At 51.4% G+C, this 20,210-nt stretch overlaps 1 protein-coding gene across 1 annotated transcript in view; it reads right to left on the bottom strand.

Moving 5' to 3' along the window:
- The window catches only part of GRIN2B (glutamate ionotropic receptor NMDA type subunit 2B), a 107,526-nt gene extending 101,089 nt beyond the window's left edge, over nt 1–6,437 (bottom strand). The window contains exons 1-2 of the mRNA XM_038768051.1: nt 6,399–6,437; nt 5,206–5,646 (exon numbers count right to left, since the gene is read on the bottom strand). The gene's annotated coding sequence lies outside the window, so the exon portion shown is untranslated. The remainder of the gene's footprint in view (nt 1–5,205; nt 5,647–6,398) is intronic.
- Between the last annotated feature and the right edge of the window lie 13,773 nt (nt 6,438–20,210).

A 20,210-nucleotide genomic window follows, 5' to 3' on the forward strand; every position in this document is an offset into this window, starting at 1 on the left:
AAGTCCCCCCAATTTCATCACTGACTCTCCACACCATGTACCGCATGGGGATTTGCATTCACCTACATGTGTGTTTGCCCTATGCACATGTACGCACTCCCCATTATCCGCAGCGATGAGGGAAAGACATGGTGCGGTTAACTGAGATTCACAGATAATGCAAATTGACTCGCTTAAGCCAGCGTTTATGACCTCCTTCACGGCCCACCCACCAGGCCCCAGAGGTGCTAGCCAAAAAATGAATCTGCTTGTTTTAAACACCACCCCCGCTCCAGTTAAGAGGTTAAAGAATCTGGTAAAGGCTTACTCTATGCCAAGCACTGTGCTGAGACCTGGGGTGGAAAAGAGACAGTCGGATGGGTTCCTGACCCACATAGGAGCTCACCATCTCGGTGGGAGGATCCCTGACTCACAACCTCAGAGGGTGGGAGATAGGAGGAGGAGGAGGAGAAGCAGCTACTGGCAGAATCAGATGCCAAAAATCCAGAGTTCACAACCTTGCCCAGCCCCTCAAAACCCATCTGTGCCCCCCTGAATGCCAGCCTCTGCTCTCAGGATCACCCACCCCCCTGGACACAGGCAGCCCCCCAAGACTCTGCCCCCTGCGCCCCCCACCCCTCCAGCAGCCCCCGACACCCACCCCCAGCCCTTCACTCCCCAACCGGCTCTGGGCTCCGAATGCAGCCCTTTCCTTCACACTTGCAACTGGAGGCTGGCACCCTCCGCAAGCCTGGCACAACCTCGCCCCGGGAATCCTTCCCTCCTCGGGCCACGGGGCCACCTGAGGTGTCTTCAAGGCTCGTTAGACCGGGAACTATTTTGATCTCTGTCCCTGCAGACGACGTTTTCGTGGCTTGTCATACAGAGTCACACATGCGCACGGGGACACACACACGCACACACATACACACACAGCCCGCCTTTCCAATATGCCACCCACGTGTTCTCCGGTGACAGTGGCAGAGACAGAAAATCTGCCTCGTCGAAATGAAGAAATTTCTAGAATTCCTTAGGAGGGGGTGGGAAGAGCTGGGAGGAGGAGGAGGAGGAAGAAGAAGGGGAGGAAAAAGAGGAGGAGGAAGAAGAAAGGGGAAGAGGGAGGAGGAAGAAAAAGGACATGAGGAGGAGAAAGAAGAATCAATCAAATCCATTTATTGAGTGCTTACTTTGTGCAGAGCACTGTAGTGAGAACTTGGGAGAGTATAGTATAATAGAGTGGGGAGACACATTCCCTGCCCACAACAAGCTCACAGTCTAGAAGGGGAGTTATTCATTAAATGATTGAGTGATGGATATGGACATAAGTGTTGTGGGACTGAAGGAGGGGTAAATAAAGAAAATAAATCCAAGTGCAAGGGTGATGTGGAAGGGAGTGGGAGACAGACAATGAGGGCTTAGTTGTGGGGAGAGGGGAGGAGGAGGAGGGAGAAGACAGGGAGGAGGGAGAAGAAGGGGAAGAGGAGGAGGAGGGAGAAGGAGAAGAAGAGGAGGAGGAGGGAAAAGAAGGGGAGGAGGGGGAAGATAGGAAAAGCCTAAATTGGGCCCAATTTTTCCTGCCACCTAAAAGGAAATAGCCGGTCCATCTCCCAGCTGTGGGCGAGAACCAGAGGAGGAGTTTTCCTGTTGGCCTCCGGCCTGCTTTCCCTTCCCCTCCTCCAGAGCCCCCCATGGGCTCAGACCCTTTCCCCCCTGCCCTTGCTCTCTGCCCTGTCCCCCACAAAGGGCTCGAGGCCAATGTTTAAAAGCTTCCGGAGAACATCGAGGCCTTTTTTCCCGCACCCCTAATCCCCCACTGCCAGGGCGCGAGCCCAACCCTTTCCTCCACAAGTGACAGGGCCTAACCTTGGAGCTTTCCTCAGCATCCAGGCCGGAGGCCGGCAACCAAGGGGTCGGGGCTTCTCACCCGTCCCCACAACGTCTGCACCCCAGGCCTGCCTCCTGCAGCGAGCAGTTGATAGAATATCCACCTCAACACTAAGTCCAGTGCTTGGCACAGAGTAAGCGCCGAACGATCGAGGCCCCCTCCCGCAGCCAGAAGGCCTCCTCTGGGCCCGGCCAGAAGTGGCTGGGGGGATTCGAGTGGGAGGATGGGAAGAGGGCCCTTCCGACGGGGAGTGGGATGGAAGAGTTATCCAGGAGCCAGAGGCTGAGCAGAACTGCAGGGGGGCTCATGGCTCATTCATTCAGTGCTATTTATTGAGCACTTACTGCGTGCAAAGCACTGTACTCTTCCTCTTCCTCTCCCCAGGCCCCACCTCCACCAGACCCCTGAACCACAGGCAGACGGAGACCCTGGTGATGTGGCGGGGATGGGGGTGGGAGGGAGTGAGGAGGGTGAGAGGGGTAGAGTGTCCAGTCAGGCTTAATTTGTCTCCTGGCCTCCCTACAGGAGGCCCAGACCCTCAACTAATTTATTTATTTATTATTGGTATTTATTGAGTGCTTTCTGTGTGCAGAGCACTGTACTGAGTGCCTGGGCGAATCCAATACAGAGTGGGAAGACACACTCCTTGCCCACAGTGAGCTTACAGTCAAGAGGGCGAGTCCGACATTAATAGAAATAATAATAATAATATTTAAGTGCTTACTATGTGCCAAGCACTGTTCTAAGTGCTGGGATAGGTACAAGGTTATTATGAATAAATAAATGATGGAGATAGAACTAAGGGCTGTAGGGATGAGGGAGGGCAGAATCAAGGAAATAAATCCAAGTGCAAAGGCGACACAGACCCTCCACCTTATTCCTCATTCCTGGAAACTGTTTGGGCTGACCCTGTCAGGAGAGCTCCTCCGGCCCACGTCCCCCCAACAGGCCGGCTTCCTGGACCCCCGCCCCTCTCGGTTCTGGGGAATCAGCCTGGGTTGGGGCAAGGGGGGGAAGATGAGACACAGGGCGACCCCCGCCAGTCCCCGCAAGAAGGCCTGAAGCCTCATCCCTGCCTTTCACCCAATCTCCCAAATATTTTTACACTAGAGCAGACGGAAGGACGTCGAGGCCTGAATCATACCTGGTCCCTCCCTCCCCCACAGTGGACAGTAGATATGCCCACTCCCACCCCCAGGCCATACCCACTGCCTCTCCCACACCCCCAGATTGTCCATGCCCGCTGCCTCTTCCACACCACCACAATGGCGATGCCCTGTCTTCCTCCCACCTACACAGTCTCTTGCCCATCTAACAGATAGATCTCTCATCTTTCTCTCTCTCCCCTTCCTTCTTCTCTCCTTCTCTCCAGGTCCCCATTTCTTCCCCTCCTACTTCCCCCACGCTCGCCCCAGCCAGCGTCATCCCTGGGGGTTGATTCAGGGCTCCCACCAACTCGCCCTCAAGGAGGAGGAAGAGGAGGAGGAGGAAGCTTTGATGGAGAGCCCGCCCATGCTACTGTTGCTGGGGTGGAGGTGGGTTCCTGGCAGAGTGAGCAAGGACCCTCCGCTCCTTGGCAACTGAGGGACTTTCTCCCTCCCAACCACCGGACACTCAGTGGAATTTGACCGCTTCGTTCACACTGGTCCTCTACCACGGGCCTCTAGGGACCCCTGCCCCGAGGCTCTTCCAGGACTTTTGAACCCAACCATTGATAGAGCCTTGGAATGAGGGGAAGGGTTGCATGCTCTCGGGGAGCTGTTCCCAGTGCTTTGGTCAATGGCGTCGAAGCTCCACTACTACACCTCAACCTGGAGACTCCATGGGCCGGTGATGGTTGCCACTCTCTCCCCTCAGGGCCCAGTTCCCAGGTTCCCAGAGACAGCTTTGTGGGCGGGGGTGTCACCCCTTCTGGAGGGTTGGCCGATCTTTGGGGCATCACCCCTTCTAGGGCTCAGATTCCCAAGCTCGCCAGCTAGGCTTTGGGGTATCGTCCTTTCTAGAGTGGTCCAGATCAGAGCTCGAGTCAGCCCCACCAAAGGCCAGCATCCCCCATCCACTGGCACTTGTTGAGGTGGCAGCCCCTCCACTACACCCAACGTGTATCTCATTGGCCACCTGCCCAAGAGGTGCGAGGGGCCTTGCTCTCCCCCAGACCCATGTTGAGATGCCGGGGCAGGAATGAGAACAGGGAAAGTCGCCATCATTTGATGGTATTTATTGAGCACCTATGTTTGGAGCACTGTACTAAGCTCTAGGCTATTTTGGGGGGCCCTGCACATGCATGCACACGGAACAGATCTCTTTGTTTAACACAAAGACTCACGTGGCCAATTCAGTGGCCCCGGCAAACGCCCAGCCCATCGGAACTCTGCAAAGAGCCATTTTGCAGGAGGCTTCAAGTCCCAGTTTGCATGGAGGATCTGTGTGTTTGTGTGTGTGTGTGTGTGTGTGTGTGTGTGTGTGTGTGTGCGTGTGTTGGACTGTATAAATAGATGGGCAGACAGAAAGAAGATGCCAGCCGAAAATGAATTAAGGCGCCCCAAATTTAAAGGGAAAAGACCAGGAGCTGGGGTCCCTTTCCACTTGTCTCAAGCCACCCCAGAGCCCATCTCTCCCCCTTAGGTTGCTCTAAAAGCCCAAGCCCCCACAAACAGCAAGTGGGATTCAATACCACGATAACTGTGCTCTTTTGACTCCAGAAAGGATACAAGAAGGCTCAGAAACATTGGGGTAGGGGGTTGGGGGTTGGGGGGGAGAGGAGAAGGCAGTTGAGAAGCAATGACAAGGTGCAACAGACAAAATCAGTTGGGGAGAGCACAGAAAAAGCATTCCACACCCTTTCTCCCTGCAAAATTCAGGAAGCAAGGAAAGAGGCCAACCCAGGAGTTCAGTGGGTTGCCATTTACCTCAAAAAAACCCCAAAAACCTACAGGTTCCAGTGCCCCATCTGCACACGCCTCCTCCCTTCTCTCTCCCTCCCACTCCCTTCACCCCAACCCTGCTCCCCTGCAGAAAAAAAAAAACCTGTTTGATGAAGCAGAAGGATCAAAGGAGGGGGGGAGTCACCTTTTCCCTGTGGGGGTACCCAAGGTTAGTCCCCCCCCCAACCAAAGAAGCAGAAAAACCAAAAACCCCAAAATGAAAACCCTAATAACCGTTTGGAGACCTGGACCCAACGGCCACTAGTCTAAGACATAGGGCCTGTTCTCCAAAGCAGCGGAGACCAGGTGGTCTCAAACGGGTGGTCCCTCAAGCAAGGAGCTGGGCAGGGGTCTTTCCCCTCAAGCAAGAAATGGGGGCCGGAGGGAAAAGAGGGGAAGAAATCCGATCTCTCCTACCTTGGGCTGTACAAGCAGAACCTCTAGCCGGCTGGGGGAGGGAGGTCAGCATGTTGATAGTGCCCGCATATCCACCCGGAGACGACCAGGGAAGAACGGAAGGGAAAGGGAAGAAGGAAAAAACAAAACAAAAAAAAAAGAAAAACAAAAAAAAAAACAACCACGAGGAAATCCGAATTGGCTCCAGGTAGCAGGTCTTGAAGTGAGAGAGATGGAGAGAGAGAGGTTGGCTTCACATGGGGCTTAGAGGATGGATGCAAGCGCACAATGCAGATTCCAAACCAATTGCTCGGTCGGGGCTGGTCCTTGGGGCCGCGACTGTCGATCGGTAATTACGGTTCGGTTTTCCCGGCGCTGCAGCGGACGTCGCTGGACTTGGGGCAGGTGGACGCGGGCTCTGCCCCTTCGTGGAGCACTGGTCATTTCCAAAGTCTCCCCTGCCTGAGGGAGGAAGAGAGCCGCGGGGGGAGGGGAGCGTTAGCAGGCGGCGTGGTGGGGAGGGGGAGAAAATGGGGGGCCCCCCCAAAAAACAGAAATTGAGTCCTTTTAAAAAAGGAAGGAGGAGAAAAACCCGCATTTCCCGACGGAGTGAACACGAGAAGAATCGAAAACAGCTGGCACCGGGCTATAAATAATTCAGAAAAGGTCTGGCTATACCATTCCTGACACTGGCATCCCTGAGAGGTGGGAAGCCAAATCTGAATGAGGGGCGGGAGGTGGCGGGGGGGGGGGGGGGAGACAGAGAGAGAGAGAGAGACAGAGAGACAGAGAGACAGAGAGAGGGGAAGAGACGAAGGAGTGCGTGTGTGTGAGAGAGAGAGAGAAGACAGAAGGAGAGAGATGGAGAGGAAAGGAGAAAGGGTAACAGAGAAAGAGACGGAAACAGAGGAAGAAATCAGAGAGGAGGGGAGAGAGGAGGTGTGCGTGTGAAAGAGAGAGAGGGAGAAGAGAGAGCGGGAGGGAGAAAGAGGGACGAGGGAGTGTGTGTGTGTGTGTGTGTGAGAGAGAGAGAGAGAGAGAGAGAGAGAGAAAGAGAGGGAGAGAGAGAGAAGAGAGAGGGAGAAGAGACAGGAAGAAAGAGGGACGAGGGAGTGTGTGGGGGGGACAAGAATAGAGCCCCCATCCAGCACACACACACACACACACACACACACACACACACACACACTCGCCCGCAGGAACACAATACACACTTAATTCGCCAGCGAGTGCGCTTCCCATCACCATCTGCATTGCTGCTGACATGTCAGTCTTACTCTCCCCTCTGCCTCCAAAGGCAGCGCCACCACCACCACTACCACCTCCTCCACCACCACCTCCTCCACCTCCTCCTCCTCCCCCCCTCCTCCCCCCCGGCTTTTCTGTTGAATGGGTTTTGATTGTGCCCCGAGTGTTGGGTTTAGATTTCTGGAAGTACACGGACCCTGACACGAGCGGACACACACACACACACCCCCCATCCCACTGTCCCCTCCTCCAGCCCCCAGAGACTCCCCAGTGTCCCCCGGACACGCCCCTGGTAATCACCCTCGTGCTCCCGCATCCGAGAACCCACCTCGCCCTGGGGCAGATGGGGTGGTTATAAGGGTTGGCGGGGTTTGGGGGTGGTCCTGGCTCGCCCTGGGGGAGATGAGGCGGTTAAGTGTTGGGGAGGTGGTTCTGACTCGCCCTGGGGGGATCAGGGTGGTTAAGGGTTGAGGACGAGGGGTCCTGGCTGGGGCAGATGGGGATGTTTGGGGAGGGGTCCTGGAGTGGAGGGGATTCCTTCCGGCGCCCCCCGGGGTCCCTGACCTGCCCAGAGGGATCACCAGCTCGGGGGCAGAGAGAGGGCCGGGCGATGGATGTTGAGGTGGACCTGCTCTCTGCCCCCCCAAAGGACCGGCCCATGGAGGAACGGGAAGGGCAGGGAGCAGGAGGAGGAGGAACAGAGGAGGAGGAAGAGCAGGGACAGGAGGAGGAAGAGGGAGGACAGGAGGAGGGAAGGGAAGAGAAGAAGGGATTCAGGAGAATGCAATTAATGGGATTAATCACTGGCGGCGGGGGGCGGATACAGGTTGTCTAGATCTGGGAAAGAGTCCGGGCGCGTGTACACAGACACACACACACACACACGCACACACACGCACAGACTCGGGATGGAGGAGGGAGGAGGGGACGGGGCTGAGAAAAGCTGGGGGAGAAATATTTTCTGCTTTCTCCCCCGTCTCTGTTTCTCTTTTTGTCTCTTCTCCCTCTCATCTGTCACCGCGCTTCTCTTTCTCCCTCCACCTTCCTGTGGTTTCTCTCTCTGTCTCTCTGTCTCTGTCTCTGTCTCTCTCTCTTTCTCTCTCTCTCTCTCTCTCATCTCTCCATGCCTCTTAGCTTCTCATCATTGTCTTTCCCTGCCTCTCCTTGTTTGGGTATCTCTGGACCTCTGTCTCTCTCTTTCCATTTTACCTATCTCTTTTATCTACCTATCTCTGTCTGTCTCTTCCTTCTCCTCTTACTTTCCTCTCCTCCTCCCTGGCCCCTCTTCCCCTCACCCCTTTCCTCACCCTGCTCCCTTCCCTTTCCTTTCCCTTCACCCTTCCCATCCTCCCCCAGCCCTGATCCTCATCCCCAAATCATTATGACCCAGTGTATAGAGCATGAGCCTGGGAGTCAGAAGGTCATGGGTTCTAATCCTGCTCCACCACTTGTCTGCTGTGTGACCTTGAGCAAGTCACTTCACTTCTCTGGGCCTCCGTTACCTCATCCGTTTTAAAATGGGGATTGAGACTGTGAGCCCCATAAAGGGACAAGGACTGTGTCCGACTTGATTTGCTCGTAACCACCCCAGCGCTTAGTACAGTGCCTGGCACATAGTAAGCGCTTAACAAATGCCATTATTATTACTGTGACAAAGTGTGGCTTAGTGGAAAGAGCACGGGCTTGGGAAACGGGAGTAGGTTTTAATGCCTGCTCTGCCACTTGTCTGCTGTGTGACCTCGGGCAAGCCACTTCACTTCCCCGTGGCTCAGTTCCCTCATCTGCAAAATGGGGATTAAGACTGTGAGCCCCTCGTGGGACAACCTGATTACCTTGTATCTACCCCAGCGCTTAGAACAGTGCTTGGCACATACTAAGCGACTAACAAATACCATTATTATTGTCAAGCACTATTCCAAGCACTGGGGTAGACAGAGCTACCAATCATGTTGGACACATATCCTGTCCCTGTCCCACACGGGGGGGGTGGGGAGGGTCGCAGTCTCATTCCCGAGCCAGGGAAGGTGGGTGTGGTGGAAAGAAGAGCTAAACCTGAGTCCGTGGCGCCCCCTTATGGTGGTAGAGGGAACGGGCTGGGGGGTGGGGGGGGGGGTGGGGGGGTGGGGGGGGGGGGTCTGGTCATCCCTAGGGCTCATGAAGGAGCCAGGTGTCCAGCGAGCCGAACTGCGAAGGCCGGAGCTGCCACTGGAGCGTTGAAAGCCCCCAGCTTTTCCCTCTGAAGAACTTGGCAGACAGCTGGCATCAAGCATGAGGGCAACAACCAGAGCCAGAGGACGACGCTGGGTGAGAAGATGTGCTCTGAGAGGGGCGGGGAGGTGGGAGACCCCCCAAAACTGATTAGACCACCGACCTCTCACCCAGGTTCTGCCTCTGGCCTGGAACGCCCTCCCTCTTCATAGCCAACAGACTCTCCCCACCTTCAAACAAATACCGTTGTGATTTCAAGCGCTTAGTACAGTGCTCTGCACGCAGTTAGTGTTCAGTAAATACGATTGAAGGAATAGCAGCAGCAGTGGTAGCGGAGAGGAATAGTCATTGCAGTCTTTCTTCTTTAAATGCCTTCGAGTCGTTTCCAATTCATGGTGACTCTGTGCTTTTCCATAGAGTTTTCTTGCTCAAAAAAATACAGATGTGGTTTGTTCTCTGTCTCCCCCTTCCAGACTGTGAGCCCACTGTTGGGTAGGGACTGTCTCTATATGTTGCCAACTTGTACTTCCCAAGCGCTTAGTACAGTGCTCTGCACACAGTAAGCGCTCAATAAATATGATTGATTGATTCATTCATTCAATCGTATTTATTGAGCGCTCACCATGTGCAGTGTACTGTACTAAGCGCTGGGGAGAGTACAATAGAACAATGGTTTACGATTGCCTTCTTCCGCACACTAAAAACTTAAGTCTCCATTTTTTATTTTTTCCCATGTCAATGCTGCCCAGCACAGGTTAATTGACTCTGAGGCTTCGGCTTAGAGTTTTCCATTATGGGTAACCCTGGTGAGAGTATGTCTTTCAGTGGCATAGCTCTAAGTTTCATTGGCCTACGCAAACTCTCCTGCCATGATAAGGCCTTGATTCATAGGAGAGAGTCATTGCAGTAGTAATAGTAATAATAATAGTGGTAGTAATAGAAGTAATAATAGAATAGTAATTGTAATTTTTGGAAAACAGCGTGGCCTAGCAGCTTAGTGGAAAGACCACAGTCCTGGCAGTCAGAGGAACTGGGTTCTAATCTCAGCTCCTCCACTTGCCTGTTGTGTGACCGTGGGCGGATCATTTCATTTCTCTGTGCCTGAGTGTCCAGTTCAAGGAGGATCTAGGCTCATGGAGAAAAATAAAAGACCCACATACCATCTCTCCCTGGTTGTCCTAGCAGATAAGGGACAGAGAAGACAGTTCTATTTGCAGATTAGCAGATCAGAAATGAGGCAGATAAGAATCCCTGGGCACAGTATTATCAATGCAGGAGACCCCTAAGCCAGCTGAAGGCCTATCTGAGAATCTACTGTCACAGGATATCAGATACTGACTATTCAACAGACAGGTTTGGGGGTATAAAGAGGAATCAAAAAAGAAGCTGAAAACCCTCTTTGTTTTCTCTTGCCAGAAAACACCGTCTCCCAAGCACTTAGAACAGTGTCCTGCATAGAGTAAGCAGTCAGTAAATACCATTGATTGACTTATTGATTCTTCCTGGGCAACCACAAAATATGGGCTTCAGATTTATTGTTTTAAATGAGGGCTGGGGAAGGAGAGAAGTAGAGAGAGAGAGACAGAGAGAGAGAGAGGTGTGGGGGGAAGAGAGAAACCATGAGCCAGGTGGACAAACCGGGCGCACTCTGGGTAGAGATGGGTAAATTCAGGAATTTCTTCTTGTCTGTGTCTTCTTGAATTTTTTTGTGGTAGTTGTCAAGAACTTCCTATGCACCAGGCACTGTACTAAGCACTGGGGTAGAGACAAGCTAATCAGGTTGGACACAGTCCATGTCCAACATGGGGCTCACAGTCTTAACCCCCATTTTACAAGTGACTTGCCCAGGGCTTACTTGGGGCTTACAAGCTAAGAAGGAGGGAGAACAGAGCATTTATTGAGCGCTTACTGGGTGCAAAGCACTGTACTAAGCACTTGAGAGGGTACAATACATTAGAGCTGGTAGATCCCTGCCCTAAAGGAGCTGACAATCTAGGAGGGGAAACAGAGAGTTCAGTGGTCTGGCCCAGCCACTGGTCCATCTACACTAGTGATTATTTGATTTTTCTTCTGAACTTTGTGCCGGAACAGGGACTAAGGTCTATTGTGACCACCTCGCCCACGTCCTGCCTCTGGCCTGAAACACCTTCCCTCCTCCTCCTGAGGAGCAGGGTGGCTTAGTGGAAAGAGCCCGGGCTTGGGAGTCAGAGGTCGTGGGTTCTAATCCCAGCTCCGCTGCTTGTCAGCTGTGCGACTTTGGGCAAGTCACTTAACTTCTCTGGGCCTCAGTTCCCTCATCTGTAAAATGGGGATTAAGACTGTGAGCCTCACATGGGACAACCTGATTACCTTGTATTCATTCATTCAGTCAGTCATATTTATTGAGCGCTTACTGTGTGCAGAGCACTGTACTATGTGCTTGGTAAGTACAAATTGGCAACATATAGAGTGGGTCCCTACACAACAACGGGCTCACAGTCTAGAAGGGGGACACAGACAACAAAACAAAACACGTGGACTGGTGTCGAGTGTATCCACTCCAGCGCTTAGAACAGTGCTTTGCACATAAGAAGCACTTAACAATTACCATTATTATTATTATTATTCATCCCCCCCACCCCTCAGCAATTATGTCCATATCTGTCATTTATTTATTTATATTAATATCTGTCTCCACCTTTTGACTGTAAGCTTGTTGCAGACAGGGAATGTGTCTGTTTAATGTTATATTGTACTCTCCCAAGCATTTAGTACAGTGCTCTGCACACAGTAAGCGCTCAATACATTCAACCGACTGACTGACTTCCTCACAAATTATACCCTTTGCCCCTCAGAGACAATGAGCAATAGTAATAATAATAATAATGATGATGGTATTTGTTAAGCACTTATGTGTCAAGCACTGTTTTAAGCGCTGAGTAGATACAGGCTAATGAGATTGGACACAATCCCTGATTTACATGGGGCTCACATTCTTCACCCCCATTTTACAGATGAGGGAACTGAGGATCAGAGAAGTGAAGTAACTTGCCCAAGGTCACACAGCAGACAAGTGGCAGAGCCAGGATGAGAACCCAGGTCCTTCTGACTTCCAGCCTGTGCTCTACCTGCTAGCCATGCTGCTTCCAATAGGCCATACTGCTTCAGTGAGAGCTGGTTTCGGCAAACCAGGTGGCTGATGGGGAGGAGAAGGGAGTCTGGCCAGAGGGACAGAGAAGGGTCTAAATGTCTCCCTCCTTTCTCCTCAGCTCATTTAAAATATCAGTGTACTTCCTGCCCTCCCCCAGTCCCTACTGACACAATAACAATGATAATTGTGGTATTTGTTAAGCACTTACTATGTACCAGCCACCATACTAAGCTCTGCGGTGGATACCAGCCAATCGGGCTGGACACAGTCCCTATCCGATGCGGGGCTCCGAGTCTCAGTCCCCATTTTCCAGATGAGGTAACTGAGGCACACAGACTGTGAGCCGGCTGTTGGGTAGGGACCGTCTCTAGATGTTGCCAACTTGGACTTCCCAAGCGCTTAGTACAGTGCTCTGCACACAGTAAGCTCTCAGTAGATATGATTGAATGAATGAATAAAGTGACTCATCCAAGGTCACACAGCAGACAAGCGGCAGAGAACCGAGGTCCTTCTGACTCCGAGGCCCGGGCTCCATCCATTGGGCCATGCTGCTTCTCCAATAAACCCGCAGAAACATACCAGCTGTTTCAGTGGGTTTATTGTCTCTTGCTGCCAACTCCTGCCAGGATCCAAATTGGTGGGGCGGAGAAGAGGGCCTGGGGGCTCAGGAGCAGGGATCTCGCTGGGTGGAGGGCGCTTTGGTGGGGGGCCTTGGGATGTAGAGGGGGCAGCGAGGCTGGGGGAAGGGGCCTACTGAGTTAAGGAGGGCAGAAGGTGGGAGGGGCAGAGGAGGGAGTTCTCCAGACGGCTGGTTGCATCACGAGCGATTATGCGGGGAGATTATCTGGGAGGACCTGCCAGAGGACCCCCCCCCCCACCCCTCAGTTGCTTAGTTACCGGAGAACGGTGACAGGAAAGAAGTTGAGACCCATTCCGGAGGAATCCGCTGCCACCAACGGCAGGTTCTGTGGGCCGCCCACTGACCAGGCCGGGCACCTGTTGCCAGCTGGGGTGGGTGGGGGGTTAGAAGGGACGGTCTCGGGTTCAGTGGGCAGTTGGAGGGGCGAGGGTTGTTGAGCTCATGGATTTGGGCTCAGCGGCAGAGCCAATCAGCACTCTGAGGGAGAGGGCAGGAAACTCTGGGGGTAAAAAAATAATAATAATTGGGCCCTCTGGTGCCCCTACACAGGGGTGGGCACTGGGGCACCCTCCGACTCATCCCTCTGCCCAAATCGAACAACCCATCGCCGCCCCATCCCCCCGTTCAAATCCTTCCTAAAATCCCACTTCTACCAACGAGCCACCCCCAGACCATGCTGTTCTAGTGTTTCATTATTCCACTGCTTCCCCGGAAGCCTTCCTCCAACCTTCCCCCTCACCTTTATTCATGGCCTGTGAGCCCCTTCAGGAACAGGGTCTGGGTCTCCTACCCCTTTGTCCATTATTTCCCGCCGCTTAATACACTACTCTGCACACACTTCTCCTCGTGTGCCTACCTCCAGCCTTCCCCCTAGCCTTCCTTGTTGCCAACTTGTACTTCCCAAGCACTTAGTACAGTGCTCTGCACACAGTAAGCGCTCAACAAATACAATTGATTGATTGATTCCTTCACAGCCTGTGAGCCCCCCTAGAGACAGGGTCCAGATCTGATTCTCCCTTGTGCATCCTTTCTCAGTGCTTTGTACACTACTCTGCACACAGAAAGCGCTTAACAAATACTATTACCGGTACCATTTGAACTCAGTTTGACACTCGCCATTTAAGCCCACGGGTCTTTTCAACTGGCCGTCCAATTAGTTATACTCTCCCCACTTTCAAAGCCCTTCTACAGTCACATCTCCTCCAAGAGGCCTTCCCCGACTTACCCCTCATTTCTCCACCCTATTTGCCGTCGCTCTGCATTGTCTATGTACTTGGGTCTGTACTAATCACAATACTAATAATTGTGGTATTTGTTAAGTGCATATTAAGTGCCAAGCACTGTACTAAGCACTAGGGTAGATTTGAGATTAGCAGGTCCATCTAAGTAGAAGGGGGAACAGTTGAGGTAACTGAGGCCAAGAGAAGTGAAGTGACTTGCTCAATCAATCAATCAATCAATCAATCGTATTTATTGAGAGCTTACTGTGTGCAGAGCACTGTTATAAGCGCTTGGGAAGTACAAGTTGGCAACATATAGAGACAGTCCCTACCCAACAGTGGGCTCACAGTCTAAAAAAGGTCACGCAGCAAAGTGGCAGAGTTAGGATTAGAACCCAGGTCCTCTGACTTTCCACTAGGTTGTATTTTTGATAATCACCTTATCCCACCCCTCTTCAATCAATCAATCAATCAATCATATTTATTGAGCACTTACTGTGTGCAGAGCACTGTACTAAGCACTTGGGAAGTACAAGTTGGCAATATATAGAGACGGTCCCTACCCAACAGTGGCCTCACAGTCTAGAAGGGGGAGACATACTCATATACAGAGAAGCAGCGTGCTCAGTGGCAAGAGCCCGGGCTTAGGAGTCAGAGGTAATGGGTTCAAATCCCAGCTCTGCCACATGTCTGCTGTGTGACCTTGGGCAAGTCACTTCACTTCTCTGAGCCTCAGTTACCCCATCTGTAAAATGGGGATGAAGACTCTGAGCCAACCATGGGACTATCTGATCACCTTGTAACCTCCCCAGCACTTAGAACAGTGCTTTGCATATAGTAAGCGCTTAACAAATGCCATCATTATTATTATACTCTGCCACTTTCCCTCTCTGTAATTTATTTTAATGTCTGCCTTCCCCACTAAACTGTAAAATCCTTGGGGGCACAGATCATTTCTATCCTCTCTATTTTTTATGGTATTTGTTAAGCACTTATTATGCAACAAGCACTGTTCTAAGCCCTGAGGTAGATATAAGTTTATCAGGTTGGACATAGGCCCACACGGGGCTCACAAGAGCTCAGTAAATACCATAGACTGATCGATCACAATAGCTTCTAGACTGTGAGCCCGGTGTTGGGTAGGGATTCTCTCTATCTGTTGCCTAATTGTGCTTTCCAAGCGCTCAGTACAGCACACAGTAAGCACTCAATAAATAAGATTGAATGAATGAATGGGGGCCCAGTCTGAGGGCCCTTTTCCTCTCCTCCTCCCCATCCCCCCCCGCCCTACCTCCTTCCCCTCCCCACAGCACCTGTATATATGTTTATATACATATGTATATATCTGTATATATATTCAGATTTATCACTCTATTTATTCTACTTGTACATATTTACTATTCTATTTATTTTGTTACTGATGTGCATTTAGCTTCAATTCTATTTGTTCTGATGACTTGACACCTGTCTACATGATTTGTTTTGTTGTCTGTCTCCCCCTTCTAGACTGTGAGCCCGTTGTTGGGTAGGGACCATCTCCATATGTTGCCAATTTGTACTTCCCAAGCGCTTAGTACAGTGCTCTGCCCACAGTAAGCGCTCGATCAATACGATTGAATGAATGAATGAATGAATGGACCTGATTCGCCGGTGCAGTTGCACCGCTATTCCACCAGGTGTCGCCGGTTCCGGGTCGGGTCGGGGGAGGGCTGTGTCAATGCTGCAGTTGCGTGATCTCTCCACCGGGCGGCGACACTGTTCGCTACCCAAATCAGGCCTTCCCTCTCCCACCCTCCCCACCGCTTACGGTCATGATCAGTGGTATTTATTGAGCGCTTACTGTGTGCAGGACATTATAATAATGATAATAATATTAGTTATGGTATTTGTGAAGCGGTTATTATGCGTCTAAGCCCTGAGGTAGATACAGGTTTATCAGGTTGGACATAGGCCCACGGGGGCTCACACGAGCTTAGTAAATACCATAGACTGATCGATCACCATAGCTTGTAGACTGTGAGCCCGTTGTTGGATAGGGATTGTCTCTGTCTGTTGCCGAAATGTACTTTCCGAGAGCTCAGTCCAGTGCTCTGCACACACTAAGCTCTCAATAGATACGATTGAATGAATGAATGAATAGCTTGTTATGGGGCTGATTCTCCGGTGCAGTTGCACCTCTATTCCACCAGGTGTCGCAGGTTCCGGTCGCGCCGGCCGCCAGGTGGGAGGGGGCTGAGTCAGTGCTGTAGTGGCGCAACTTCTCCACCGGGCGGCGACACTTGTTCGCTACCCAAATCAGGCCTTCACTCTCCCACCCTCCCCACCGCGTACGGTCATGATCAGTGGTATCTAATGCGCGCCAACTGTGTGCAGGGCATTGTAGTAATAATGATAACATTAATTATAGTGTTTGTAAAGCGATTATTATGCGTCAAGAACTGTTCTAAGCCCTGAGGAAGGTACAGGTTTATCAGGTTGGGCATAGGCCCACATGGGGCTCACACGAGCTTAGTAAATGCCATAGACTGATCGATCACCATAGCTTGTAGACTATGAGCCCGTTGTTGGGTAGGGACCGTCTCTATATGTTGCCGATTTGTACTTCCCAAGCGCTTAGTAATAATGATAATGATGGCATTTATTAAGCACTTCCTATGTGCAAAGCACTGTTCTAAGCGCAGGGGAGGTTACAAGGTGATCAGGTTGTCCCACGGGGGCTCACAGTCTTAATCCCCATTTTACAGATGAGGTAACTGAGGCACAGAGAAGTTAAGTGATTTGCCCAAAGTCACACAGCTGACAGGTGTTGGAGTTGGGATTTGAACCCATGACCTCTGACTCCAATGCTCGTGCTCTTTGCACAGAGCCACGCTGTTTCTCAGTGCTCTGCACACAGTAATAGCTCAATAAATACGATTGAATGAACGAATGAATAGCGTGTTATGGAGCTGATTCTCCAGTGCAGTTGCACCGCTACTCCACCAGGTGTCGCAGGTTCCGGGTCACGCCGGCTGCCGGGTGGGGAGGGCTGAGTCAGTGCTGTAGTTGCACAACCTCTCCACCGGGCGGCGACACTTGTTCGCTACCCAAATCAGGCCTTCCGTCTCCCACCCTCCCCACCGCTTACGGTCATGATCAGTGGTATTTATTGAGTGTTTACTGTGTGGAGGACATTGTAATAATAATAATAATATTAATTATGGTATTTGTAAAGCTCTTATTATGCGTCAAGCACTGTTCTAAGCCCTGAGGTAGTTACAGGTTTATCAGGTTGGACACATAGGGCTCACACGAGCTCAGTAAATACCATAAAGTGATCAATCACAATAGCTCCTGGACCGTGAGCCCGTTGTTGGGTAGGGACCGTCTCTATATGTTGCCGACTTGTACTTCCCAAGCGCTTAGTACAGTGCTCTGCACACAGTAAGCGCTCAATAAATACGATTGAAATTTATTGTACTTTCCAAGCGCTCAGTACAGTGCTCTGCACACAGTAAGCGCTCAATAAATACGATTGAATGAATGAATGAATAGCTTGCTATGGGGCTGATTCGCCGGTGCAGTTGCACCTCTATTCCACCAGGTGTCGCCGGTTCCGGGTCGGGTCGGGGGAGGGCTGAGTCAATGCTGCAGTTGCGCGATCTCTCCACCGGGCGGCGACACTGTTCGCTACCCAAATCAGGCCTTCCCTCTCTCACCCTCCCCACCGCTTACGGTCATGATCAGTGGTATTTATTGAGCACTTACTGTGTGCAGGGCATTATAATAATGATAATAATATTAATTGTGGTATTTGTTAATCGCTTACTATGTGTCAGACACTGGTCTAAGGGCTGGGGTAGATACAAGGTAATCAGGGTGGACACAGTCCCTGTCCCCCATGGGGCTCGCGGTCTTCATCCCCATTTTCCAGATGAGGGAACTGAAGCCCAGAGAAGTGAAGTGATTTGCCCATGGTCACATAGCAGACAAGTGGCAGAGCCGGAATTAGAACCCAGGACCTTCCGACTCCCAGGCCTGTGTTCACATTGTACTGTGGGTTTAGGAGAGTACGATACAACAGAGCCGACAGACACTTTTTTTTATGGTATTTGTTAAGCGCTTACTATGAGCCAGGCACTATACTAAGCTCTGAGGGGGATACAAGCAAATCATCCATCCATTCATTCAGTCAGTCATATTTACTGAGCACTTACTGTGTGTGGAACAATGTACTAAGCGCTTGGGAGAGGATAATACAACAATAAACGGACACATTCTCTGCCCACAATGAGCTTACAGTCTAGAGGGGGAGACAGACATTAATAATCAGGTTGGACCCTGTCCCTGTCCCACGTGGGGCTCACAGTCTTCATCCCCGTTTTACAGATGAGGGAAATGAGGCCCAGAGAAGTGAAATGACTTGCCCAAGGTCACACAGCTGATAAGCGGCAGAGTCGGAATGAATCCCAGGCCCGGGTTCCAGCCACTAGGCCATCCTGCTTCTCTATTCCCTGCCCACGATGAGCTTACAATCTAGAGAAATCACGTCCCATCCAACTGGCCTCCCAAACGCTCCACATGCCAAGACCCCCCTGTAACCAGATGGATATAAATTGCGGGGGAGAAAGGACTCTCCCCAATCCTGACTGGAAGGCCTGGGTTCTAATTCTGACTCCACCACTTACCTGCTGTGAGACCCTGGGCCGGTTCACTCATTCATTCAATCGTATTTATTGAGCGCTTATTGTGTGCAGAGCACTGTACTAAGCGCTTGGGAAATACAAGTTGGCAACATATAGAGACGGTCCCTACCCAACAGCAGGCTCACAGTCTAGAAGGGGGAGACAGACAACAAAACATATTAACAAAATAAAATAAATAGAATAAATATGTACAAGTAAAATAGAGTAATAAATATATACAAACATATATACATATATATATATACATATATATATATACAGGTGCTGTGGGGAGGTGAAGGAGGTAAGGCGGGGGGGGGGATGAGGAGGAGGAAGGAGGGGGCTCAGTCTGGGAAGGCCTGTCACCTCAGTTTCCTCATCTGTAAAATGGGGGCTTTACAGGGACTTATCTGATTATGTCATATCTCTTCTGGCACTTAGCACAGGGGTTGGTGCCTAGTAAGGGCTTAACAAACACCACAATTAATGAACTGATTAACTCCACACCCCGGCACCTCGAAGAGGAAGGGAAGAGGGGCCCCGGGCCCAGCAAACGCTGCTGAACGGCGCATTCGTCGTCTTGGCAACCGACTCCACTCTGCCCCAGCTGCCTATCCCACTATCCCTCTGTCACCCTATTTTTAGCCCGAAGTGAGCGTATGAGAAAGGTTTTTAAGATTCTGTTCCCCTTTTCTTTATTTTTAAGACGCACACAACCTTTTAAAGGAAGAATTAGAGTCAGCTTGGATGTTGGGAGGAAAACTTCCTCCTCTGCTAGGCCAGTCACCCCCACTTCTCCCGGCCTGCCCTGGGACTGGGCAGCCCCTCTCCCAGCCTGTACTGGGGTCAAAAAGCCCCTCTCCCCGCCTGCCTTGGGGCAAGACAGTCCCCTTTCCAGCCTGTCCTGGGGCCAGACATCTCCTCTCTCAGCCTGCCTCATGGCCAGGTGGGCCACCAGCGCACAATGACGCTTTTGACAAAGAGCCTGTGACCTCCCCCGGCCACCCCGAGGTCTGAAGGAGGACAAGGAGTTGACCCATTTTCTGGCAAAATTTCAATCTCCCCAGAGAGAAAAGTGGCACTAGCTGCTCCGGCTGATTTCTGCACCCACCGGATCCCCACTTCACCCCACCTCGGGCCGCAAGAATCAAAGCCTCCCGCGGCCTGGCCCCAACCCTAATGGAAAAACTCCACCCCGATGATGTGCTAAGCAATCATCATCAATCGTATTTATTGAGCGCTTACTGTGTGCAGAGCACTGTACTAAGCGCTTGGGAAGTACAAGTTGGCAACATATAGAGCCAGTCCCTACCCAACAGTGGGCTCACAGTCTAAAAGCAATGGGGTGGAGACAAGATAATCAGATTGGACATAGTCCCCTGCCCCGTATGGGGCTTACAGTCAAGGGAGGAGGGGCAGCAGGTATCTTATCCCCATTTTACAGATGAGGAAATTGGGACCCATAAAGCCTTGATCAAGACGGCACAGCAGGTAAGTAGTGCCCGGGACTAGACTGTAAACTCATTGAGGGCAGGAAATGTGTCTGTTTATTGTTGTACTGTACTCTCCCAAGCACTTAGTACAGGGACTGTCTCTATGTGCTGCCAACTTGTACTTCCCAAGCGCTTAGTACAGTGCTCTGCACACAGTAAGTGCTCAATAAATACGATTGATTGATTGATTGATAGTACGATTCAATCGTACAGCACACTGTAAGCGCTCAGTAAATACGATTGAATGAATGACTAGGACCCTGATCTCCTGACTCCTAATCTGGGGCTTTTTCCATTAGACTACATGGCTGGAGAAGCAGAGTGGCTTAGTGGGAGGCACGGGTCATGCGTTCTAATCCTGATTTTGCCACCTGTCTGCTGTGTGACCTTGAACCAATCATTTCACTACCTCTGCGCCTGTTA

Source organism: Tachyglossus aculeatus, chromosome 27 (genome assembly GCF_015852505.1).
Source record: "Tachyglossus aculeatus isolate mTacAcu1 chromosome 27, mTacAcu1.pri, whole genome shotgun sequence".
Lineage (NCBI taxonomy): Eukaryota > Metazoa > Chordata > Mammalia > Monotremata > Tachyglossidae > Tachyglossus > Tachyglossus aculeatus.